Here is a 27,952-nt window from a genome sequence, read left to right as displayed (position 1 = left end):
AGAATTCATACACAATAGACACATTTGCTTTCAGGATTCTCCATATAGGTCACTGTTGGAGATAAATAATGTTGCCTTTGTGTTGGGAGAGGATATGATAGAAGGATTTCTTTCTTTTCTTCAACAGTGCCTTTAATCTGTCAGGAAATATAGCTTTTGACCAAGAGGTCCCTTTTCTATATAAAAGAACAAAGCCAAGTGCCTTGCTTTTATCAAGTGCTCATGAATAGACAGCTCAGTAAAAGCATTGTAAAGGTGATGTTAACTTTTGGGTAGTTTCCTGATCTCCAATATGGTGGTTAGGTTTGGTGGTGACATAGAGTTGAGGTTAAGGTTAAAAGCAATCATCCAATAAGACACATAATAATGCAATCTCTATATAATCTTAAATGCTATTGTGGTTATGAAAGTTTAAGAAAATCGTTTCATTCAGGGAACTACAGTTTGAAGAATTAGGTCTGGAAAGATTTTTATGCTATCATTCTCATTTTCCAAGCTCTCATACTCTTATCAAGTTCTAACTGAATGGATTTGCTCTGAAAGTTTTAAAATCCTTATTTGGTTAGATGATATTGATTGTGAAGTAAGGAACTTAACATTGTGTGACTTTTAATACATAGCTTGCTATTTAGAAAAAAAGAGGATAACTTCTAGGAACACAAAAGTTGTCATTTTCTAACATTTAGACTGATGCCATCTCAATACTAATGACACACAAATACTCTTTATTTGGGGAAGTGGTTCAGCAATCCGAATAGCACCAGATAGCTATTTTTAAATATTCTTACAATGCTGTTGATTCAGAATTATTTTGCACTAGTTTGGATAGCTATGTAGAAAACTACTTGAAGCATTGCAAGCACACAAGTAAAGGACCAAGTAAGAAATCCCCCAGAGGATATTCTGTTCAGGACTCCTCAATTCTGAAGCCATTCCTACCTAATTTATATTGTAATGTTCATATTTGTGCTCTGGTTTTATTCTATCCCATGCTATCTTACAGCTAGCAATATAGCTATCTTATAGCTAGCAATAATAGCATTATGTTTATATTCTGTCTCTGTCTCTCTCTGTCTCTGTCTCTCTCTCTCAGACTTATATACTATATATCAGTGTTTATAGCCCTTTCTAAGTGCTTTACCAAGTCAGCATATTGCCCCCAACAATCTGGGTCCTCATTTTACAGACTACAGAAGGATGGAAAGTTGAGTCAACCTTAAGCCAGTCAGGATCAAACTGCTGGTAGTCAGCAAAATTAGCCTGCAATACTACATTCTAAGCACTGGGCCACCACAGCTCTTATGAAGATGGAGAAATGCAGTCCTGTCAGTCAGGACATTTTCAGGTTCTGAGTGTTGAACACATTGATGTCAAATACATTGATGAACCTTAGAAAATGAAAGAAATGTGTGCCTGCAAAAATTGACCTGTCAAATAGGAAATCAAAGTAAGAAACATTTTATTAGGCTAACATGTAAAAAAAATATTTCCAAAACCAAAGAAATGAAATATTCTCAACATTTCAAGAAGGAAATCTATCATGATAATCAGAAGGAAATGGGGAATGAAAGCTTTGGATCACAAGAAGAATGTATGCTGACTGAATGTAGACTTTCATCATTAAGCAAGAAAGCATAAGAAAAAATATTTAACTCAATAACATCACCCAACAGAGTGAAAGAAGAAAGGGAAAATTATGTTTTTAAGAACTTTCGAATAAATTGCAGTAAAATGTACAAGAGATTCTAAAAGTAATCTTGGAAAAGATCTAGGAAAGTCAGGTGAAATTAAAGGAAGATGGAAATACTTTATGAAAACCCTTTACAAATAGGATTATAAAGTGATAGAAATGTTTGTAAGGAGAAAATATAATCAGGGATTAACTCCACTATAAAGTAAAGTATGAGAAGCAATAGTTCAGGTATCACGTAGATAAGCACCAGTCATAGATAAACAATACTGAACTGTTTAAAAATGCAGGAGAAGAAGCAATTAAAATTTTAACAGTTCTATATTAACAACTAAAGAAGAAAATGTGATAACCTAGAGATTGAAAAAGTTGGTGTTTATATCTTTACTGATGGACTTGTAAGCAAACATTCTGCTTAAGGAGAAAAATTAAAACTATACATAGAAATAGAAATGTCAAATGAAAAATTGGATTCAGAAAAGGTAGGAGGACATAAGCTATATCTAATGGTCAACGATAAAAAGGATTAAGAGAGAACAAAATAATTTAAGATAGATTTTGACTTTACCAATCTTTGCTTTATTGATTATGTAAAGGTAATATATACACTAGATCATTTGATCATTCTTCTGAGGATGTTTTATAACAAGACAGAAGTTCCTGTAAGAACTGAATCTGGAAAAATATAGTGGTTTGGAGTTTGTAGTACTTCAGCTGCTTGATTCCTATAACTAAACTATTTCGATAAACCTACTTCCAGACTTCAACCCACTCTTTTTAGCCATAATGATAATTTGAAATTTTGCCAAATCATATTTGTCCCAGCCCATGACTCTTTTTCTCTCCCACCCATGCCAATTACTTTTCACATCATCCATTGATATATATTTTGAATGAGCTCTGTTTCATTGATTTTCCCCTTGTAATTGACATCATGTTGTTGGAGGAAAGGAGGGAGAGGGAGGGAAAGAGGGAGGAAGGGAAGAAGGATGGATGGATGGATGGATGGATGGATGGAAGGAAGGAAGGAAGGAAGGAAGGAAGGAAGGAAGGAAGGAAGGAAGGAAGTTTTCATTTAAAAACTCAAAATGAAAAGTATGGATTCATTTTAAATGTTAAGAAGACAAAGTGCTTAGTGAATTCACAGCTGGGAGTTAAGAAGTGATAGATAGTTTTGTTTTTTTGACTCAGTAACAGTTACATCTGGCCAGTTTGCTGGAGAAGGAAAGAGGAGATTAATCTTTGGGAGGAAAGCAACAACAAAATGACATGATCATGAAGGATAAGGATATTTCTATGGCAACAAAAGATCAGAATAGTTAAAACAATGGGTTTTCCCCTGGCAGTATATGTCTATGAATACTGGACATTGAAAAAGGGCAAGGGAAAGAAGATATATTCCTTCAAATTGCGTATTTGTAAATGGTTACCAAGAGTACCAGGGGAACCAATCAATCAGCCCTAACCAAAATGAACATTGACTGCTTCCTTGAGATGATGACCAGCGGGACAAATTCACATGCTTTGGGAATATGATGTGAGCAGATGATTGATTAGAAAAAGAACTATGCTTGGCAAGGTTGAGGAAGGGAAAACAATAGGTAAGGTGGATAGATGAGTTCACAATGATTGCTTGAATCTCACTGAAATATCTTTGGATTATTATTGAGAACAAGTTAAGGTAGTGGGCATTTGGGTTCAAGCCCAACTTATTGAAACCTAACTAACTATACAATTGTTATACCAACGCCTCTTTGTCCTAGATTGTGTTATAATATGTTGGCCTAACCCAAAATATTTTGTTTATCTACAACATGCTGATCCAATTGTTCCAATGGTGGCACCCATGATTTCCCAAAAGTTAATTTTCTGTCATGAAAGCCATTTGTACTGTTCAAAATATGGTTTAGCCTGAAACATTTTGGAATTTTCCAGAACATTCCTTTCCAGGAATGAAAGTCTTTACACATATTTAAACTGCCATATACATACACACAGTCACATTACACATATGCACCAAAATAGAGGAGACACTTAGAATTATTGACATAGAAAACTGGAATTAAAATTGTACTGTGGTATTTCCTTTGATGTGTTACTTATCAGTGCAAGTAACACATACTTACAGAAGAAATTCCGTAATTTCTTACAAAAGAAATTTCCTTTTAACTCTTCTGAGAGGGGTCAGCAATTTTCTTCTGTCTAGGGGCCAGAGACCTGGTCTATGAGTAGAGGGAAGGCCATGATGGCTGTATAGCTAATAACTAATGATTATAAATTATGAATACCGTGTATTTTATTTGAGTGCAATTATGTCTTATGAGAGCCAGTTTGGTGTAGGAGATAAGGCACCAGACTAGAAACCAGGATTCTGGGAGTTCTAGCCCTGTTTTAAACACAAAACCTACTGGCTGACTTTGGATCAGTCAGAGTCTCTCAGCCTTAGAAAGAAGGTGGCAATGGCAAGCCACGTCTGAAAAAAACTTGCCAAAAAACCTGCAGGGATTAGTCTAGGGCTCTAGGCAGTCATCAGAAATCAACACTCTAAAATGTAGATACACTCACCAAAGTACATAGGCAAATGTCTTAAGGACGTGGAATTCGTGGGAGGCTTTGTCTTGTTGCTTGAAAGCAGTGAGGGAGTAAGCCAGGCATAGGCTTTGGTTGCTACTTCTTCTTCCACCATCAACCTTTTCTGTCTCTTTCCATGTGGCTCCACATTCCTACGTTCTCCTCCTCCTCCATTTTTCAGGCTGGCCTAACCAGGCTCACTTATGTGCCTCACTCATTGGACAGCAAGGAAATGGGGCTTGCAGAGTCTGTGACAGGGTAAAAATGACAGTGGTTGTAGTCTCTTTCTTGGCTCACGGGACCCATGATGAGTGCCACCATTTTATATTTCTGCTCTGCCTCAGAACCTGTTCTTGTCAGCGCTGGGTGAGAGACGTTACTCTGTTGAAGTGACTGCTGAATCCTTCACCAAAATGGATGAGTGCTTTCTTCTTTTTTTCTTGGACAAATGCCCTGGCATTTTGGAGGATTCCGTGGGTCAAACCACGGATTTCTTTTTTAGGGAGGAAGAGAGGAAGATGTTGCCAAAGGAGAAAATGAGGGTGTGCTTTGTGGAGTCTTGCCGGTGCCTCTGATGGTGGGGAAAGAAATGCTTATGGAGGGATGAGGGAAGAGACTCCAGTAACTGAAGGTAGGCTATAAATATTATATATATATATATATATATATATATATATATATATATATATATATATATATATATATATATATATATATATATATATATATATATATATATATATATATATATATATATATATATATATATATATATATATATATATATATGCTTGTAGCATATACAGGCTTGTAGCACTATATATATACACTATATTTATAAATATATCTACAGGTATATATTTACATACAGGCTTGTAAGAAGATAAAGGTTTCCCTCGCACATATGTGCTAGTCGTTCCTGACTCTAGGTGGCGGTGTTCATCTCCGTTTCAAAGCCAAAGGGACAGCGCTGTCCAAAGACGTCTCTGTGGTTGTGTGGCCGGCATGACTAAGTGCCAAAGGTGCACAGAACACTGTTACCTTCCCACCAAAGATGGTTTCTATTTTTTCTACTTGCATTTTTACATGCTTTCAAACTGCTAGGTTGGCAGAAGCTGGGACAAGTAATGGGAGCTCGCTCCATTACACGGCACTAGGGATTCAAACTGCCAAACTGCCGACCTTTCTGATCAACAAGCTCAGCGTCTTAGCCACCAAGCCACCTACAGGCTTGTAGCACTGTCCAAATTGTTACAACTTATTAAAATACCTCAGTTCTACATTTGACCTGAGATAGAATAACAAGCTTGATTTATTTTTTTTAGGACCACCGTGATCATAACTATGACATTTCTTGTTGGGACTTTGAGCCAGATGGTTTTGGGCGGTGGCCCAGATCTGTCTCAAAGACAAAAAGACCACTTGCCTTAGCAGTCAGAAGAGACACACCAGGACAGTTTCTGCTGTTTCGATTCGTCTCTGAGGCTTGAAAACTCGGCAGGCCCCCAGCAGAGCTAGATTAGCAAGATCACAAATTGGTCCCTGTCTTACCAAGTCTGTTTTTAGTGCATCCCAGAAATCCCTCGTTGAGGGGAAACTCCAGATTTGCCTTGAAATGTTGCTTAAGGCAAAACAAAAAACAAAACAAAAAAACCATTGGCAGTTTTCCTACACCAAAGACAGATGAAGCAAAGCTGTTAAATATGTAACAGTGTGAGGAAAAATGAGTTTGCTAATCAATGCAATACTCTGTTATTAATGGAAATATAATCATCAGGGCTAGCTGTGATCTCTGAATATTCATGGTCTTTTGAAAGCATTAGACCTTTCTTTTTTCCATTAAAATGCTATTTTATAACAGTTAAGCTTTAACAGAAATTATTTATTAGCCAATTTAGGAGGCAATTTTCAGATCTGAAGTGCTTTTCATATTACTTTATTTGAACTGCAGCAGCACAAGTTATATGCACATTGCATAGTATCTGTCTGTCTCTTTATCCATCCTCTCTCTCTCTCTCTCTCTCTCTCTCTCTCTCTCTCTCTCTCTCTCTCTCTCTCTCTCTCTCTCTCTCTTCATTTCATTTCATAAATGGTAGCAGATTCAATTTTTTCTACTTAATTTCTCAGAATTTCTCAGAAAAAAAGTAATTTAATAAAAATGTATAGTCAACTGAAAGCCTCGATGTTGCCATAGCTTTGTTGGAAATCACTCATAGAATCATAAGAAATATAGAATTCTAACAAAGAATTTCCAGCTCTATGTGGTTGCTAAGAGTCAACATCGACTTGATGGCATATCAATAAATATCAGTGTATTTATTTATTCAAAACATTTGTAGATGCCCATCTTATATCAAACACTGGATAGCTACCAGCCAACAATTAAAAGAACATTAATAATAAAACAACAGAATGTATGTATCTATTAAACTCAAATCAACTAAATTCAAATCATGAAAACATATTTTGATTTTCTGTGGATATTAGTAGAAAAATATTGGGTCTGGTTTTGGTTTATTATTCAGGCTTGATTTGTACTTGGGGGATGAGGCGATTGTTACATACCCTCACTGTTGTGAGACTTCTTGTTTTTCCTTTTTCTTCAAAAATAAAACACAATCTCCTTAACCCAATAGATCTAAAGATCAATGGACATTATTTTCACCACAAAAAACTTTTCTGATGTTTCTCTCTCACACACACACACACTTCTATATTTCTATGTCTGTCTGCCTGTCTTTCTCTATCATCTATCCATCCATCCATCCATCCATCCATCCATCCATCCATCCATCATCTGCCATCTGTCATCTATCCTATCAATTCAATGGTGAAAAAAGTAAGGTTCTATATTTAGGCAACAAAAACGGAATGCACAGGTACAGTATAGATGATACCTTGCTCAGTAGTAGTAACTGTGAAAGGGATCTTGGAGTCCTACTGGACAACCATTTAAATATGAGCCAGCAGTGTGCAGCAGCTGCCAAAAAAGCCAACACAGTTCTCGGCTGCATAAATAGAGGGATAGAATCAAGATCACATGAAGTGTTAATACTACTTTATAATGCCTTGGTAAGGCCACACTTGGAATACTGCATTCAATTTTGGTTGCCACGATGCAAAAAAGATGTGGACTCTAGAAAGAGTGCAGAGAAGAGCAACAAAGATGATTAGGGGACTGGAGGCTAAAACATATGAAGAATGGTTGCAACAGGGATGGGTTCCTGCCAGTTCTAACAAATCTACGGTGCCATTTAGAACCGGTTCCAGCTCCCTCCCCCCGCCCATCTGCACATCATCAAGATGAAGAGCGAGAGGAGGAATTCTGGGAGTTGAAGTCAACAAGTCTTAAAGCTGTCAAGTTTGAACACCCCTGGGTTTTTCTCTCTCTCTCAAGGGTTAGGGTGCAAAGGTCTTGTAACTTGACAGCTTTAAGACTTGCGTGCTTCAAATGCCAGAGTTTCTGAGCCAACATTTTGGTTGCTAAGCAACAGCGTTGTTAAGTGAGTTTCACCACATTTTACAAGTTGGCCATGCCCACCCAGTCACATGGCCAGCAAGCCACTCCCAGAAAGCAGGCCACATCTACAGAAGAGGTTCTAAAAAAATTGAAACCCACCACTGGGTTGCAGGATTTGGGTATGTCTAGTTTAATGAAAAGAAGGACTAGGGGAGACATGATAGCAGTGTTCCAATATCTCAGGGGTTGCCACAAAGAAGAGGGAGTCAAACTATTCTCCAAGGCACCTGAGGGTAGAACAAGAAGCAATGGATGGAAACTAATCAAGGAGAGAAGCAACTTAGAACTGAGGAGAAATTTCCTGACAGTTAGAACAGTTAATCAGTGGAACAACCTGCCTCCCGAAGTTGTGAATGCTCCAACTCTGGAAGTTTTTAAGATGTTAGATAACCATTTGTCTGAAATGGTATAGGGTTTCCTGTCTACGCAGGGGGTTGGACTAGAAGACTTCCAAGGTCCCTCCCAACTCTGTTATTCTCATTTATTTATTTATTTATTTATTTATTTATTTATTTATTTATTTATTTATTTATTTATTATTTTGACTTCTTAGTCACCCCCTCTCCCCCAAGGGACTCGGGGCGACGTACACCAGCAGCGGTTACAACAATACAATATGGAGGAGGTGGAACAATAAATAAATAAATTACAATAATTTAAAACAATTAAAAACCCCAATGATAGTTAAAGTTAAAAATTAAAATTAAAAATGCCCAAGAGGTGGAGAAGCTCTAAATTAAGCCAGGCCGGCTAATCGGAACAGGTGGGTCTTAAGTTTCGTGAGGAAGGAGCGGAGGTCAGTCGTTGTCCTAATGTCTGGGGGGAGGTCATTCCAAAGGGTAGGGCCCATCACAGAGAAGGCCCTACTCCTGGGCACCGCCCTCTGACACTCTCTGGAGGACGGCACCGGAGAAGTCCCTCCCTGTGCGAGCGAATAGGTCGCAGGGATGTGTGGGGCAGAACGCAATCCCGCAGGTAGCTAGGCCCTGTGCCATGGAGCGCTTTAAAGATGGTAACTAACACCTTGAAGTGCACCCGGTAGGCCACAGGAAGCCAGTGCAGCTCGCGCAGGAGAGGTGTTATATCGGAGAACCTCGTTCTCCCCATAATTGCCTGCGCGGCTGCATTCTGGACCAACTGCAATCTCCGGGCGCACCTCAAGGGGAGCCCCATGTAGAGAGCATTGCAGTAGTCCAGGCGGGACATCACCAGCGCGTGTGTGACTGTGCGCAGGGCATCCCGGTCCAAAAGGGGTCGCAATTGGCGCACCAGGCGAACCTGGTGGAATGCCCCCCTCGCCACGGCTGCCACATGGTCATCCATAGCCAGCCGGGCATCTAGGAAGACGCCCAAATTGCGCGCCCGTTCCACCGGGGCTAATTGCTCGTCCCCGATGGCCAGAGATGGAATGTACTGGTTGAACCGGGAAGCCGGAAGCCACAGCCACTCTATCTTGGAGGGGTTGAGCTTGAGCCTGTTGTCCCCCATCCAGACCCGCACGGCTTCCAGACACCGGGACATCACTTCGACGGCCTCGTTGGGGTGGTTTGGGGTGGAAATGTACAGCTGCGTGTCATCAGCGTACAGATGGTATCCCACCCCAAAACCACGGATGATCTCGCCCAGCGGCTTCATATATGTGTTGAACAAGAGAGGCGAGAGGACCGACCCCTGCGGGACCCCACAAGTGAGGGGCCTCGGGGTCGACCTCTGCTCCCCTGCCAACACGCATTGCGTCCGGCCAGAGAGGTAGGAGTAGAACCACCGCAGCACGGTGCCTCCTACCCCCAACCCCTCCAGATGGCGCAATAGGATACCATGGTCGATGGTATCGAAAGCCGCCGAGTGGTCTAATAGGACAAGGACAGAGGAGCAACCCCTATCCTTTGCCCTCCAGAGATCATCCACCAACGCGACCAAGGCCGTCTCCGTGCTGTGTCCGGGTCGGAAGCCGGACTGGCGCGGGTCTAGATAATCAGATTCCTCCAGGTGACGCGGGAACTGCTGAGCCACCACACTCTCAACAACCTTCGCTAAAAAAGGAAGGTTGGAGACAGGACGATAATTTGCTAGCTCCGTTGGGTCCAGAGAAGGCTTCTTGAGCAGGGGCCTCACCACCGCCTCTTTCAAGGTGGCTGGTAGAAGGCTCTCACTCAACGAAGCATTCACCAGTCCCAGTAGCCAGCCTCGTGAGCACTCCCAGGATGCCAGTACAAGCCAGGAGGGACACGGGTCCAATAAACATGTGGTGGCTCACAGTCGCCCGCGTAACCTGTCCAAATCTTCGGTGACCACAGGGTCAAACTCCTCCCAGCGTGATCTCTCAAGACTCGCCTCAGACGCCCCCCCTGGAGCACTGAAGGGGTCCATTCCCTCCGGATCTGAGCGATTTTATCCTGCAGGTATTCCCTGAATTCCTCTGCCCTGCCCTGCAAAGGGGGATCCCGCTGCCCCTGTGACAGGAGGGAGTGGGTCACCCAAAACAGGGCGGCAGGGCGGTTCTCTGCGGACGCAATAAGGGTGGCACAATATCGACGTTTGGCCACTCTTAATGCCACAAGGTAGGTCCTTAGGTAGGCTCTTACCTGTGTTCGGTCAGATTCGGAGCGGGAGGATCTCCACTTGCTCTCTAGGCATCTCCTGTGGCGTTTCATCGCCCTTAGCTCCCCGTTAAACCAGGGAGCCCGGGTCGATCGTTGCCACCGGAGAGGCCGCAAAGGCGCAACCCGGTCTAAGGCCCCGGCAGCCGCATTATTCCATGCAGCTACCAGGTCCTCTGCCCGGGAGCGGGACAGGTCTGCAGGAGGTGGCCCAAGCTCCGCCTGGAACCTGTCTGGTTCCATCAGACGCCTGGGGCAGAACCATCTAGGACAATCTGGTTCCGCCTCCCCGCGGAAGTCCAGCTGGAGAAGTGAGTGATCTGACCATGACAGGGGCGTGATGGCTAAATTCCCTCTTCCCAGATCACTCGTCCACTGGTCGGAGACAAACACAAGGTCCAGTGTGTGGCCTCCCTCATGTGTGGGGTCCTGAATTACTTGAGTCAGTTCCATGGCTGTAATGGAAGCCATGAATTCCCGAGCTACCTCGGATGCTTCTCCCATCGACGGCAGGTTGAAGTCCCCCATCACTAATAGCTTGGGGGTCTCAACCGCCATCTCAGCGATCCACTCGAGGAGTCCGGGCAGGGCCGTTGATGTATAGCGAGGAGCCAAGTATACTATCAACAGGCCCAACTGTCTCCCTGGGCCCCATCTCATGCCCAGACTCACACCCGGGTATCTGTGACATATCTGCGATATGTCTGTCTGTCTGTCTGTCTGTCTGTCTGTCTGTCTGTCTGTCTGAATAATGTGATTAGGTGGAAAATGTAGAAAATGTAAAACAGGGCAGTCATGTCAAAGTTCAGTAGAATCCACAATTACAACCCCCCCCCATTTCTTAGATTCATACTAAATATCAAGGTTTTTTTTTAAAAAAAAATGCTAGATCTCTTCAAACTCATCTCAGAACAGCCATTTCAAAAAAAAAAAAATAGGAACTAGTTGTTGGGAAGTTTCTTGAACTAGAATTAGATGGGGCCAAGAGCCTAGGACTGCATGAAGTGGATTTGCCAGAGAATTTCATAGTAAGCATTTCTTTAAAATAAGTTGACTTTTGCTGTTTAAGCTAGATATGCCTGTCAGTGAAGTCTGTCTTCCCCCAAGCAAAAACAAGATCAGATGGTTTTTATATCCACAGGGGTCCACTCAGCACCTCTGGCTAATAAATGCTTTGTCCACCTTAACTATTCCTTTCCCTCATCAATATTCTTAGCACTTCACTTTTTTCTGCTGCCTGGTCTCAGCAGCTTGCAAAGTGATTCCTTGTCTATAATTGCAGTTTGCATAAATTGAGAATGACTAAAATGCAGCTTGAGATCCATGTCTCCCTGAGTGTGTGTGTGTGTGCACGCACCCTCCTCCCCCGTGTGCACGCTCGTGCCTTCTTTTTTGTGCTAGAAGGTTATATTTGGCAACTGCTTAGAACCTTAGACTGTCAGCAATCCAGTTGAAACATGATCTAGAAGTCAGCTTGGAAAAAACACCCAGGCTCATAAAAGACATCACATAGGCAGGAATGCCAAAGTGAAATTTCAAAGAAAATCAAGCATGCATGTCTGCAAATGATAGTACCACTGTTCTAAGCCATCTCTTAACATCAGGAGGCATGTCTTTTGATTGCTGAAAAGGGAAGGGAAAGGATGCAAAAAAGCCTATCTTGTCTTTTGAAAAGACCCTCAATATTTTAGGCAAAAACAAAATGAGCAGAAAGAAGCCTCACCCACTTCCTACCAAAGTAAAAGATGATTACATTAGCCACAAAGAGACATCTGACAATTTGGTAGCCTCAGATACCCGATGCCAGATGTTATTGTAAGGAGTTATCAGGAATGCAGGTAGTCCTCAAGCCATGATCACAATTGAGGCCAACAATTATTAAGTGATAAATTTGTTAAGTGGGTTTTGCCCCATGTTATGACTTTTCTTGCCACATTTGTTAAGTGAATCACTGCAGTTCTTAAGTGAGTAACAAGATTGTTAAGTAAATCTGCTTTTCCCATTGACTTTGCTTGTCAGAAGGTCACAAAAGGGGCTCTCAGGAACCCCCCCCCCTGCAACCATCATAAATGTGAATCAGTTGTCAAGCTTTCAAATGTAAATCACATGACCATGAAGATGCTGCAATGGTCATAAGTGTGCAAAATGATCCATTGTTCACACTTATGACCATTGCAGCATCTTCATGTCCCTTTTTTCCAGCGTCATTGCAACTTCAAACAGTCATTAAATGAACTGTTGTAAGCCTACCTGTACCAGCCCATTATATAACTATATGTAGAACATTAACTTTAGATGCCCATTTGGTTGCATGTACTTAACAGAATCCCTGATGGGCTAATTTCAAACAAGAACTTTCCTCATGCGTAAAAACACAATTCTTCAGTGCTCCCACTATAGTTTTATATATGTAATGGCTCCCTTTCTTCTCATGTAATCTGACCTTTATACTTTGTCTGGACCATGTTTCTTGGGAAATAGTCTATCCTAGGCTTACATCTTGCTTAACCTCTAGCTATTCTACAGTTCTCTGATTTATTATGCAGCCCTCCAGCAGCCAGCCAGAACAAAGACTGAATGTGACTCTGGAACAAGACTGTCTTGGAGATGATCTGTATATGGATGAGAAATTGAGAAATCATTGAAATAAAATTCATGAGAGTTTTTTGTTTCCTTCTTTCTTTTTCTACAGGCACTTTTGCTACAACTAATCTGTTATTTGGTAGTAAAATTAAAGTGAAAATACCAATCAGGTGATCATTTTTCTGAGTGGAAAAAGTCTAATTGTCTCAGCCTGCTGATGGTCAAAATCATTAAAAATGTTGAAGCTTCCTCCAAATTTCTGTTTGACAATTTGGTGACATACCAACCAGTGGTGTTTTAAGGTTTTAAGAGGCTTCTCTTGATTTGGAGTAATAAGAGGGAGAGAAGGTAACTTGCAAGCAGTCTTAGAGGATTGTTACTATAACCTGACTCAATAAAGGATAGTTACAGTGACGTGCGGTCAGTAGAGGCAGGGGAGGCAGGGCCTCACCTCTCTTCATGGAATAATAGTATATAATATTATATACTATATATAATATTATATACATCCGTCCGGCCGCGCCCGGGAGACGCGGAGGGAGCAATGTTGTCGGCGCCTCCGGATGACGAACCAGTCGCTTGCTTTCGTCATCGGGAGGCCGACAACATTTCTGCCTCCACGTCTCCCGGGCGCCGAAGCAGTCCGGCGAGCGAGCGAGCGAGGCAGCGAGATCTTCGGTCACTCGTCCACCGGACTGCTTCCGCATCTCCCGGGCGCGGATGGACGAAGGTAGCCAGAATGGCGCCGAAGCAGTCCGGCGAGCGAGCGAGCGAGGCAGCGAGATCTTCGGTCACTCGTCCACCGGACTGTCTTGGCGCCATTCTGGCTACCTTCGTCCATCCGCGCCCGGGAGATGCGGAAGCAGTCCGGTGGACGAGTGACCGAAGATCTCGCTGCCTCGCTCGCTCGCTCGCCGGACTGCTTCGGCGCCATTCTGGCTACCTTCGTCCATCCGCGCCCGGGAGACATGGAGGCAGAAATGTTATCGGCCTCCTGATGACGAAAGCAAGCGACTGGTTCGTCATCTGGAGGCGCCGACAACATTTCTCCCTCCGCGTCTCCCGGGCGCGGATGGACGAAGGGAGCCAGAATGGCGCCGAAGCAGTCCGGCGAGCGAGCGCGCGAGGCAGCGAGCAAGGCAGCGAGATCTTCGGTCACTTGTCCACCGGACTGCTTCCGCATCTCCCGGGTGCGGATGGACGAAGGTAGACAGAATGGCGCTGAAGCAGTCCGGCGAGCGAGCGAGCGACGCAGCCTGATCTTCGGTTGCTTCCAGAGCCGGAGCGGGATGGAGCAGCCATCGCCTTGGAAGTGAGTCGCACGGACGGAGCTTTGGGGCTGAGGAGAGAGGCAGGGATGGAGGGAGTGGGGGGAGAGGAGCCGCCCCCCTCAACCCCCAGGCAATGGGGAAAGCTTTCCCGAAATGGGGGGGTGGTCTCGCGGGAAATAAAAAGGGCGCGCGCTGGGGGGGACGAAGGAGGCTTTGGCGTGCCTTAGAGGCGGGCGGGCAAGCAACGAAAGGAGCAGCGAGGGTGGGCGGTGGCTGCAGGCGGCAAGGCTTGAGCGGGGTGAAAGGGACTGGTGCCGGTGGAGGAAGTAATGCTACGCCGCGGTCCCCTTAATGTTCACTCAGGAAGGTGGAGAACGAGACCACGTGGTCTGCACACGTGGTCTGCACACGTGGTCCCATTCCCCGCCTTCCTGATGACGTCACCAGCCTCCCCAGCCATAACCCTCACCGCACGTCACTGGATAGTTACAGCCTTCAGTTTCTTGATCTGGTCTACCTCATATGGCTGACAATTATCCATTAAAAAGGAATTTCAAGTTTGGACTTCAAAAATGGCGGTGAATGATTTTAAATAAAGCAATGAACAGGTTTTTTAAATAAGTAACAATAATTCTGCATTTTTAGAATTGTTAGAAAATAGGGAGCATTTAAAATTCACTTTTAATACAAACTTCTTGTATTTTATTTCTAACAGGTTTTCCTATCAGTTAGAGCAATTTGTTGCTTCTGCATGCCCTAAGAATTCTTTGTTGGGAAAAAGTTATATTAACCGTGTATCTTATAGATATTTATTCTGTCTTATTGAATTCAGTAGTACTCACAGGAATTAAGGAGGTGTAAAAATTTAATAAAGTCAATGAATCTCAGATGGCAACCATAATCAAGGAAGCACTATTTAAAATGTGCTTTTCTTCCCAAACTTCAGGAACTGTTGGTCCATCTTTGCAATACTGGGGAAGCTTTCATATTCATCTCCATCAATTGGTTTCACTACTTTGATCTCCATGCTTTTGTTACCTAATCTGCAGCCAAGTGTCAGAAGATGGTATCTGGAGATATTACTCACAACCAGGCAATGTCTTTTTTATTTTCATTGACTGTTTGGAGAGGGTTTGTTGTTCTTGGGTTGAATGATGGAAAACTGTTATATCTGTTCACCAAAATATGGTGCCTAATTGTTGGAAGAAATGTCCTTCTGGGTTCGGTTCCAAGTGGGGAGAAATACACTGGAAACATGGAGGCCGCTTGGAAAAATGGTTTAATGATGGACAGGGCCACATGGTTTGAGGTCCTGAGGAAAAAGGTGATCACATGCTTCAAGATGTTGGGTGAAGAAGAAAAAGGCGCAATATGCTGAAAGTGGTTTCAGGCTTTGAACTTCAGCTTGTATTCTGATTGGTTGTCAAACTCCATGAGGCCATGCAGGGGCAACTCTGTAGGCTATCTCCCAGGCTGGCTTGACTTGGTGGCTGATGTAATTTTCCCAGGTGCCTTGTGGTGAGTTTCTGTTTGTTAGATGAAGGGGGTAGATCTTTGTTATGTAGAATAGACTGACTCAATCCTTAATGGCTCATTGACAAAAGTGAGTTTTTGTCTCCCACTTAGAGGAAATATTCTCTCCTTTTAATCTTTCCTAAAATATTCCATTTTCTAGTAGTGGGGTGGGTTTTAACCTCCTACACTATAATCCTTGTCTGCTTCACCAGCCACTATGAGTTATTCCCTAACTGAGTTTGAAAGTATCAATAAATGAAAACCATTTCTTCAGAGATAATTCATCCCCTCCAATCTAAGCTTCTCTTAAATACAAATTCTAATTATGACACAAGAAGCAATAGCATGTTCCCTTCAGAAAATACACTCTGGGATTTAATACGCTACTGCTTCCTTGCTTTTTGGACTGGAAGAAGAATATTTTTACTCAGATTGTAGAACTTCCATGCTAATAAAACAAAGAACTCTGAAGAATAAACTAGGAAAAATCAAGGTGGAGAATTTTTTTAAAGAAGAAACAGCACTAAAGAAAATATCTTCCCTGTATGTGTTTCGTTGTACCCCATTCTACCATTTAGCACAAATAAGTGTATTATGTATCATCCAGCCAAAGAAATAAAGTAAATAATATTCTTGCACATAGCACTCCTAAACATGAACAAATACATAATTCTTCTTTCTATGGGTAAGTAACAGGAATTCTTCCCAGGCAGATATATTTATGTAATCCATTGAGACCTTAGCTAGAACAACTTTTTAACATGATGGGAAGGGGCAAGAAACTGTTTCTGTTTTGATTCCCTTCTTAAAGCATGGCACAAAAAATGCAGCAAGAATCAAATCTTCAAATACATTTAGACTAGGGATTTCAAAAACAAGCCCTCTATATCTTTGGATAGAATATGCATTATTTTAAAATCTAATGAAGATATATTTTGACTTCTTGATCATTCTGCTAATTAAAGCCATGCACATAATAAACCTTTGTTTAAATACAACTAATGTAGAGCTATTCTTCCAGCTGAGTATGAACACCAACCAACTTATCTTTAAGAAAATAATTTATTTAGGATATGATTCCATTGTGGCTTCAGCACACCTGGAAGAGTTTAGAACCTGAAGCAGAGTGGAACTGGTTAATATTTATAAGGGAATTATTAAGTAATATCCATTTGATAAACTAGGTTGGGAAGTCAAAATACATTCTGGAAAACGGCATGTTTGACTTAAAAGAAACTTTATCTCACCCAGCCTATGTGATCTATTGCAGGGATCCCCAACCCCCGGTCCATGGACTAGAAGTGATCCGTGGCATGCCAGAAACTAATCCATGCAAACAAGCAAAGCCCCAACTGTGGGATGCAGGCACCATGCAAAACCACATCCCCTCTGACCAATGGAAAAACCTCTCCCCACGGAACCAGTTCCTAGTGCCTAAAAGGTTGGGCTCCACTGATCTATTGTATGTATGTCAATTTATGGGGGCCCTCTGTCTTGTCAATATGACTCTAAGCAGCTGTTCGAATCCCTAGCATGGCGTAACAGAGTGAGCTCCCATTACTTGTCACAGCTTCTGCCAACCTAGCAGTTTGGAAGCATGTAAAAATGCAAGTAGAAAAAATAGGGACCACCTTTGGTGAGAAGGTAACAGCATTCTGTATGACTTCGGCATTTAGTCATGCCGGCCACATGACCCCGGAGACGACTTCGAACAGCTCTGACTTTTTGGCTTTGAAATGGAGATGAGCACCGCCCCCTAAAGTCAGGAACGACTAGCACATATGTACGATGGGAACCTTTATGTATATCATACATATACATACAGCTAAAAAAATAACAATTACATCCATAACAAAGCTGCAATTCAATATTGGGGAAGCTTTCATATTCATCTCCATGGATTTATTTCACTGCTTTGATCTCCTGCACATGATCCCCATGCCTCTGTCACCTAATTTGCAGCCAGAGCCAGAAGATGGTATCTGGCAATATTATTCAGAGCTTGGCAATATCATTGTTTTAACTGATGAGCACTAACTGTTTGGAGATGTTTTATTGTTCTCAGATTGGATGATTGAAAACTGTTATATCTGCTCCATATGAATGCTTAGATATTCACGATCCCTACTGTAATCCTGATCTGCTTCACTGTCAGTGATTTTCAGTTGCCAAGCACTCACATTTTCATTATGTGACTGGGGAATGCTGCAATGGTTGTAAGTGTGAAAGCCCACCATAAGTCTCTTTCTCCTTGCTTTGATTGTACATTTCCTTCCATCTTGTCTGTTGTTTTCTGTTTTTCCTTTGCAACCCCTTCAGTCACCACTATCATTGCCTGCACTCAGTGCTTCCTCTTCTTTCTCAATTTCCCACCATTCTCTTCAACACTAGTCTCTGCCCCAGCACTGTTCTTACTCATCTTCTTCCTATATTCATTGTTGCTCTAATTTTTATGATACTGTTGTTCTTCAACGTCATCATCACCATCATGTGCTCCATGCATGATCTTGGAGATTTGGGAACAGCACAGTGGGAAGTCTGACTGAATGTATCTGTATGTATGAATAACCACATGTCTGAGGGATGCTCGTGTCTGTCTGTATGGTAAATATAAGAGTATTTCTGTATATCTGTTGGACTTCAAGTGAGAGCCTAAAGGTTGAAACACACACTTGGTAATTGAGTGACTATGGATCAGTCACAATCAACCTGTCCCACAGGTTCATTGTGGTGGCAATAAAATGAGAGGCAACGCGATACAAACCACTCATAAAAAGAACAGCATGAAAGTGATATGGCTATACAAGCACATTAAGATAATCACCTCCTTGGAATAGTCTTTTTAGAAAGTTCAGCTATATTAAACCTATATAACTAAAAGATCAACAGCAGCTCAAGAGAGTAAACCTCAGTTTTTTCGATGCAAATGAATATCTTCATTTTGTTATGCTTAAGATACTATCAGTAAGACAGTAATTCTTTCGAAAATAGCTGAATCCTGGATTTTATTGCTAATTGTTTACATTATGTGTGGCATAACACAGATGATGTCTTTTTTTAAAAAAAAAATCAGATTCTGTTCCTGAAAGGTCTTTAGAAGTTTTAAAATGAAATTGCTAATTGCTATAGCGGAAGGAAAATCATTCGTATCTGTATAAACGTTAGGCTTTATTTTTGTTCATCTATGTTCAAAACTGCAACTCTAGTAATAAAACAGATGGCCTTTTTAATTAGCTAAATGACATTACCAGGCACAGATATCTATTTTGACTAGGGGGGAGGGAGGGGGAATGACTAGGAGAAACAGCCACCGCTATCATAGGGTGTAGCTGGATTTCAGTGGATGAATTTAATCCCAAGAGTAACATTCAACTGTTTGATTTGGAATGTGCTTTGAATAAATTTCTCCTTTACTACAGGGCCAAGAAAAAGTTGCTTGAGGCATCTCTTCTCATTGTATGTGGGGAACCTGATCAGACTTTGATCTTGGTAGTGAATCAGAAATATTATACTATATTCGGGAATACACTAGCTGGCTAACTTAAAGAAAAAGGCCGGTAAGTATCAAAATAACTTGGTAAGAAGCTCTTACAGCTTCTTATCAAGTATTATTTTCTTCTATGGTGAGTCTTCTACTTGTGTAGAAGGTGATTCTTCTACTTGTAGTATATACATATCTCAATCATCTTATTCTAGCTAATCCAGTGATGGCTAATCATTTTGTCCTCGCGTGCCAAAAGTGTGCACGCAGAACAGCATGCGTAGGTGTGCCCAACCCATAATACAATGTGTGCCCCCCCCGTGCATACGCACGTGACCCCCTGCGCCCCATTTTGGGCCTAACAGGCCTCCCTGAAGCCTCCTCGGACCAAAAACGGGGTGCGAGGGGCCAGGGGAGGACTGCCTCCCCCCCACCCTCCATGCATGCCTAAAATGTTACAGGTGTTATGTTGGCCTTGTATGCAGCTTTATTCCTCTCTAGCATTCATCTCCATTGTTCAGTGATGCATTTCCTGCCTCTCTGGGATTTACCACCATCTGCTCCTGTGAGGCACTTTCTCTTCCTGTTGGATGTATATAATTATATTCTTGATGGCTTGTAGTGTTTTGGGGTTAAACAACACGTGCTGCATAGACCCAAAAGTCAGCTGGCTGGTGGCAGGTGCACGCACGTGCACAGTGGAGCATAGCTGGGGTGACGGTTCGTGTGCCAACAGAGAGGCCTCCACATGCCACCTGTGGCATGCGTGCCATAGGTTCACCAACCCAGATCTGATATATCCTCTCCCTTGCTCCCTCCGTCTGTGTGTGTGTGTGTGTGTGTGTGTGTGTGTGTGTGTGTGTAAAACAGTTAAGATATCAGACTAGAAACTGGGAGACAGTGAGTTTTAGTTCTGCTAGGGCACAAATCCAGCTGGGTGACTATGGGCCAGTTTGTTCCTCTCTACCTGAGGCAGCAGACAAGGGTAAACCACTTCTAAAAAAATCCCTTGTAAGAAAACTGCCAGGGATTTGTCTAGGTCCATGATGGCAAACCTATGGCACGCGTGCCACAGGTGACATGTGGAGCCATTTGTTAGGGCACACGAGGCATAGTCCTATCAGCTCCAGCACGCATGCGCATGCTGGCCAGCTGATGTCTGCCTTCATTTTCAGCCGTTTTTCACCCTCCAGAGGCTTCCCTGAAGCCTCCAGAGGGTGAAAAACAACCCAATGCGCAAACCGGAAATTTGGGGATGGACTTCTGGTTTGCACATTGGACTATTTTTCTCCCTCTGGAGGATTCAGGGAAGCCTCCTGAAACCTCCAGAGGGCCTTGGGGGTGGGGCAGGGGGCGTTTTGCCCTCCCCAGGCTCCTAGAAATCCTCTGGAGCCTGGGGAGGGAAAAAAACAGGTCCATCGCATGGCAAAAGCAGGGGTCGCACACACATGTATAGGGGGCCACATGCATAGAATTATGCATGCCTGCGCATGACCCCCCTGTGCTTTCCCCGCTTTTGGAATGTGATGGGAAAAAAGTTAGCCATCACTGGTCTAGTAGTCATCCTGAATTTAAACAAAAACGAACATTGATTCAGAGGAAGATGTTCTCCCTTCAGCTTCTGGAAGCTCTGTTTCAAATAGTGAGCCTTGGGTGCCCAGCAGTGGGAACTTAAAAGGCTCAAAGCTGAATGGACAGTTTCAGGCTTTTATTAAAACTGGCACTAAGGCTTTATGGCCCTGCTTCCATGGTCTGATCTTGACCTATGCATAACTCTGGGACGGGAAGAAGGGTTTGGAGAACTTTAACTGAAAAGCCAGTGCTAACCTAAACAACCTAGAAAATTGCCTCCCCCGTTCCCTTATTCATCAAGCAGGAGTTAAAGAATATCTTAGAACAAACTCTAAACTTCTTGAATTTGCTTAATATAAAGGAGAAATCAAAATACTATCAAAAAAGAAAACAAGAAAAGCAAGAAAGTCCGCTTGCCTCTTGAAAAAGCATCTTTGGGACAACCATGACCTGGATGACTGAGAATCTCCATAGTCAAAATGTTAAGTCCTCGAGGCTACGACACCATTGACTATCATTGCTGGCTCCTGATTGGTTAAGACGCAAGCAGCCAACTGGCTGGAGAATACAGCCATTCTATTGGTTCAGTGTCTGACAGCTCTGGTAAAGAAAGGAGTGTCAGCTGTCAAATGTTGCTGTTTGCCGGGTCAAGGTTTGCCTTACATTTTGCCGTGTTATACTATTAATAAAGGTTGTGTTAGCTTCAAACTGCCTTGCCTCAGTTCCTCTTTGCCTCGTTCTCCCTACAGAACACTGGCGTCGAGGATGGGATAGGACTGAAGTAAAGGAAAAGCAAAGTCACTAATAAGAGCTGCCTCAAGTTACAGGTGATGAGACGTCACTCCAAGGCTAATTCCTCAGTTCCGTCCTTGTAAGGATGGCTAGGCTACTGGCATTCACGGCATTCAGCCCGGCCACTGAAACATGGGATGCCTATCTAGAGCAGTTCGAGTGCTTCCTGGAGGCAAACAACTTCACCGGTTTGTCCAGTGGCTGTAAAAGAGGATATTTTCTCAGTGCGTGTGGCCACGAGATGTTTGGAACAGCCAGGGCTTTAGCAGCCCCTCAATCCATCCATTCAATGCCTTGGGAGACTGTTTTGGAGAAACTTAAAAGTCATTACTCTCCAACTCCCTTGCGCATGGCCAGCCATTATGCTTTTAGGCAGAGAACCCAGAGAGAAGGGGAATCTGTGAGTGACTACATGGCTTCCCTCAGAACTGTGGCCATGCACTGTGACTTTCCTGCACTGGACGATGACCTGTTAAAACAGCTGGTCTGTTGTATCAAAGACCTCAGATTTCAGGCAGCTGTGGATGAAGCCACGGCATATGAAATGTCGGACAAATCCGCCGCAGAAATTCAGAGATTTCTGCCACCGGCCACCCATGCCAGCAGGGGCCATGCTGTCCATCATGAAGAAGATGACGAAGATGACTTCTCTGACGAAGAAGAAGTGATTATCTGCCTCAAACTGGCCACCAGAAAAAAACGGACTCAGACTGATTTTTTACCTCAGGCGGGCTGCCTGAGTTGTGGCGGGAACCATGCAAGGTCAGTCTGCAGGTTCAAAGCCACAATATGCCAGCGATGTGACAGGAAAGGACATTTAGCCAAGGTCTGCAGAGTGGCCATGCCAATCTCCGACCCACCTCCGGAGCGCGCTTTGTCTAAACAATTTGTAAAAAGACATCCCAAACACCACAAAGATTGCTTTGCCATCGCAGGTGACCAGCAGCACCCTGATTAGGCTATCAGCCACGCTTCCCTGACCTAGCCTACCCATAAGATATACTTGACTGTGCACATAGAGGGAGAGCCCTGCAAGATGGAAGTAGACACTGGCTCTTCCAAATCTCTGGCCTCTTGGGCTACTATCAAACGGATAGTGCCCAGCCTGACCAAAGCTCAACTCAGACAGTGCCCACTTCGCCTCAGAGACTATCAAGGGCAGCCAATACCCATTGTGGGTTGCTGCACATTCACCATAGCCAGCAATACCTTCCTTGGGCCTCTTCCCCTCATCATTGTAGATGGCCATCTGCCCAGCCTCCTGGAGCCTTTTGTTCTTCGGCCGAAGGTAGATTTAGAGCTAGATAAATTAATAGCACAAGGAGTGCTCGAAGCAGTAGACCACTCCCCCTGGGAGATCCCCATAGTAATACCTATTAAGCAGGATGGTAGTATTAGAATTTGCGGGGACTTTAAATGCACAATTAATAAAGGTTTGCAAGCCAACCCATACCCAGTGCAAGTGGTTCAACATCTGCTCCATTCCTTAGGCCAAGGAAACATTTTTGCCAAGTTAGACTTGGCACAAGCGTACCAGCAGCTCCTGGTAGACAAAGCCACTGCCATGGCTCAAACCATGGTAACGCACCGGGGAGCTTTCAAATGTAAATGCTTGCAATTTGGGGTTAGTGTAGTCCCAGGTATTTTCCAGAGCCTAATGGAGTGAATGCTCCAGGGGCTGCCAGGGGTGGTACCCTATTTTGACGATGTGCTTATCTCCGCTTTGGATCAAGCTGAGCTCGTCGATAAATTAAGAGCAGTCCTGACCCATTTCCGTCAAGAGGGGCTGAAGCTCAAACAAGAAAAATGTAGGATTGGGGTTCCCAGTGTAGAATTTTGGGGTATCTAGTTGATTCCAAAGGCATCCACCCTACTCCATCCAAGGTAGAGGCGATTAAGAAAGTCCCCACGTTCTCCCTACAGAACACAAAATATGTCACTAAACTCCTCAAAATACAACAGTCTTACACATTGCCACTCCACCAACCAATCACCATCTCAGAAAATGTGCCCATAGAATAGAATAGAATAGAATAGAATAGAATAGAATAGAATAGAATTCTTTATTGCCCAAGTGTGATTGGACACACAAGGAATTTGTCCTTGGCGCATATGCTCTCAGTGTACATAAAAAGACAAGATACATTCATCAAAAATCATAAGGTACAACACTTAATGATAGTCATAAGGTACAAATAAGCAATAAAGCATTTCTAAATACATCAGTCTGCTTTATACTGACAAAGATTACTGATTGATCTAGCTCAGTAGCAGAGCTCTCACAAATGTTGCTGAATTTACAACTTCAAGTGATCTAGTGATGTTTGTCAGTATGATCAACATACAAAAATACAGGAATTCCAGGTCAGCAATATTTAGATGGCTCTGGGTTCTAACTCTTATTCTTATCCTGCCAACAGTTACTGCCTTAAACCTCTGGTCAGAGGTCCTTCTTAGCATTAACTTATCTTTTTGGATAGGCCAGGGGTTGTACATACAACATTTACGATCAGGCTACTTGTTCTTTTTATTGCAGCTACGGTACTCACCAGGTTTATGACTCCATCTGAATTTTCTTTTAATGTTAATTTTTTTAAAAAAATGGAATGCACTGTAGCACAGAGTTTATACTACCAATGTCATTGGTAATTTTGCAAAATTCCCAATAGGCCCCAAGGAGTCTTAGAAAGAGTTTTTTTCTCGTTCTATAGTCCTCTATTACCTTTTCTGGCTGTCAAAATTCATCTGATTTTGCTAACAATGTAATGACCATAAGACTATGGAATGCTGCAGATGATTAAACAGCAGTGGTGAATTTAAAGGAGTCAGAGAGCAACAAAGGCAGTATAAGGAGAAGGAGGGGGGAAAAGATATTCTCAGCCAACTGGAAGAATGATTTTAAAACACAGTGTCTGGTTCTCCCATGTTTGCGAGGCCATACTTTTAAGTAAACTTTGTTTTAACTGCTGCGTACTATCACTTCACAGTGTCGTTTTGCAGTCAAGGGTTTTATTAGCGATAGTCTAGTTTGTTTATGTTAGATACTTCCCCTCTACTGCTGAACAATAGAAGTCTCCACTCAGGTCCTCTGTTTGCCGGCGGGAAAATAGGGTAACCTGATTGGCTGAGAGGCTGGACAGCTCCCCTTTAAAAAGGAAGCTGCCCGACCATTTCCTCTGTTGGACGTTACATGCACTGAAATAAAGAGCTGTTATCACTAGCCTTTGCGCCTTTCATTACCCAATCCAACAGTTTATATAAGAGATGTGATGGCTTAGTGGTTAAAGATGCTCATTTGTCACCTGAAAAGCTGACAGCCTGGATTCAAGACCTGAATACCATGAGACGAGGTGAGCTCCCGATACTTGCCCCACCTCCTGCCTCCCCTAGCAGTTCGAAAGCATGCAACTGCAAAGAGATAAATAGGTACCTCTTCGGTGGGAAGATAACAGAATTCCGTGTGCCTTGGCATACAGTCATGCTAGCCACATGACCACGGAAATGTCTTTGGACAATGATGGCTTCCTTGGCTAAGAAACAAAGATGAGCACTGCCACCTAGAGTTGGACAGGATAAATCTTTATTTTTTTTTTTTGTTTGTTTGTACAGTGTTCTGACCTAGGCTCCACAAGAGCATGCAGCAAACTCCTTGTAGCAACAAAATATCATTTTTAGTGATTTACTGTGAATTCTGCTCATTCACATCCAGCAAAGTCTTTTGAGGGAGGATTTACAGTCATAGGCCTTATCTGGCTTGGAGAGCTGACAGGCCAATATCTGTAGAACTTGGCAAGGAGTCTTGGAGAGTCACAAATCAATTAAGCGAATTAATTATCTCCTGCAAACTCTACTCCCCCTTTGCTCCTCTTTTATTTCCTCTGGGAGGGGCTATTCATTGTCCATCTGTGGTCTTACTCCCAAGTCGACCCCTGTTATTTAGCTGTTTCCTTTGTCTGGCAACTCTGTGTATGCAAACTGATAACAGGCTCCAGCTGTTTGTCTGCCTCACTGATGTCTGACTCTGAAGGCAGCTGATAACTGGCATACGTCTCTGACCTCCTCTCTGCCTCTGACACAGAGCCCTCATCTGAGCCTCCCCCAGACTCCAGGACTGGCCCATGTTCCTCCCCAACCTCCTCACTATCCAAATCTGCTGCCAGCTCTGCAGGCCACAACGTACAGTACTGAAAATTATAGTGTTCTTTTTTGTACACTGCTTTGAGATCTTTCAAGAAAAGGCTGACCATGAATATGATAATGAGATGATGCTAATACTCAGGTAGACTGTGGTTGGAGCTGGGGCTACACTTTGCTTCCTGGGCTTGCTCCCATTCCTATACCTTCTTCATATAAGAAAGTCTTCCCACCCACCAAAGGACTTTCTTCCTTGTTAAGAAAGGAAACATATCACCCTCAGTTAGACTACTAGGAAGGAATGTAATTTTGAATAGGGTCAAGGAATTTCTAATAATTATTTCTGATAATTCGTGATAATTAGCAGGAATTAGCAGGAAGATGAACACAGACTAGAGTCTCATTATTTTTCCAGTCCAAGGATGAATTAAAATTAGAATTCAATCTGCATGCTTTTGCATGCCTCTAGTTTATTTCCCAATTGCGTGTTTTGCATTGCAGGTGAACATGAGTGAAATTTTCGATCACTATTTAATTTGCTACAGCATCCAGCTCTTGTTTTATATTGTTATCTGGTGATCATTTAATCTGAGTGAAGCTCAGAGGCAGTCTTCTTTTATTTCCCATGAGTTTTTGCAACAAAGCGCTCTGTAGTACAATACAAATGTTGTTTCTCCGAAGGCTTAACTACACACACTTCTTCTAAAACATCTACAGGCATCAGCTTGCTAAAATTTCATATATAGAAGGAATACTCTCTTAGATATACAAAAGCCATGCTTTTAGCTCTTTAAAACAAGGCTCCTCAACCTCTGGCCCATGGACTGACACTGGTCTGGTCCAGAAATAGGACCACGCAAACAAGCGAATCCCGGTCCGTGGGATGCAGGCAGCACACAAAACCACACCTACTCTACTCTGAGGAAAAATCTTTCTGGTGCCCAAGAGATTGGGCGGGTGAATGAGCTACAGCTCTTGTGACTGAATCTTCTAGAAAACTATTTTAATATACTTTGAAAGCTCAGGCAACAGTGGAATCATCAGTACATATGATAATATGACTTCCCCTTCCATCACAGCAAGTAGTTCATTAAAGGTTACCAGGTATAGCATCATATCAATTTTAGCCTTGATAAAATAAACTAACTTTATATTCCTTCCTTTTACTTTTAACACTCTTGATCTTTAGTCTTTTCAAATAATACCGGTAGGTACATAGAACTTAATTCCTTTTCTTTTTCTTTATCTCATTTCACAAGTTCTACAAAACTTCAACAGTATCTTTTGTAAAACCAATATAGAAAAATTGTCCAGGTCACTCTTGGTTTACTATTTGTGTATCCCTTTTCATTATTAAGAAATCAGCAAGCTTCTTTGTATGTCCAGTTTTCCCCCATATCATGCTTATATAGTAGCTATCATTTTAAAATCCGCTTTCAGTTGAGTCTCAATTTTCTCAGATATAACTTTTTCCTCTTTCACAACTTTTTTTTACACACAGTCTATCTAGAGATGAACACTCTTGAAATTAACTTTTCAGTCCATTGTTCAAAATATCCTTCAATATGTCCAACCAAATATTTTGCTTCATTCTGTATTAGTAAATCAAAACTCAGTGTTCTTCTCATTTAACAGTAATCTTTAGTTCTTTCTGGTTCTTTCTAATGTCTACCTTCAAGGTCTCATCCTATCATTTTTTTGGAAAGAAAATTCAAACTGAAAGCATTTTCCCATGGGAAGGATCAGTTTCAAGATCTTATTCCAAATCCACCTGGCCCCTTAGTCCATTTGCATTCTTCCAAAACCAAAGTTCATATTAACTTTTTGTTGTTTGTGTTTTAAAGTCCTAAAATTTGTACTTAATATTTATTTTACTAAGGATTGAAGGAAACTTACTTGATGGTATAAAACCCGTTAATCCAAAGATTCTTAAACTGAAATGCAAGATCAAGCAGTATATTAAAAAAAAGTGATTAGAATAGGATTTATACAATTCCAGTGTCTTTTCTGAAAGGCCTAATGGCATGGTTTTAGTAAGATGGCTATTGCCTCATTTCCCAGAGGTCTAAACACATTTTCAGTCTTCTTCTAAGGAGCAACGGCCTGGAGGACTTATGGGTGATCTCAAGTCCTCTCCTCATCTGGAGAGGAATTATGAAGAGCCAGTCTACTCACTGGCTTTTTGTTCCTCTGCAGTCAGCAGCTCTGTTTTAGTGGAGCAAT

The sequence above is a fragment of the Natrix helvetica genome (assembly GCF_964273705.1).
Source record: "Natrix helvetica genome assembly, chromosome: 2".
Classification (NCBI taxonomy): domain Eukaryota; kingdom Metazoa; phylum Chordata; class Lepidosauria; order Squamata; family Natricidae; genus Natrix; species Natrix helvetica.
This window is presented reverse-complemented; position numbering follows the sequence as displayed.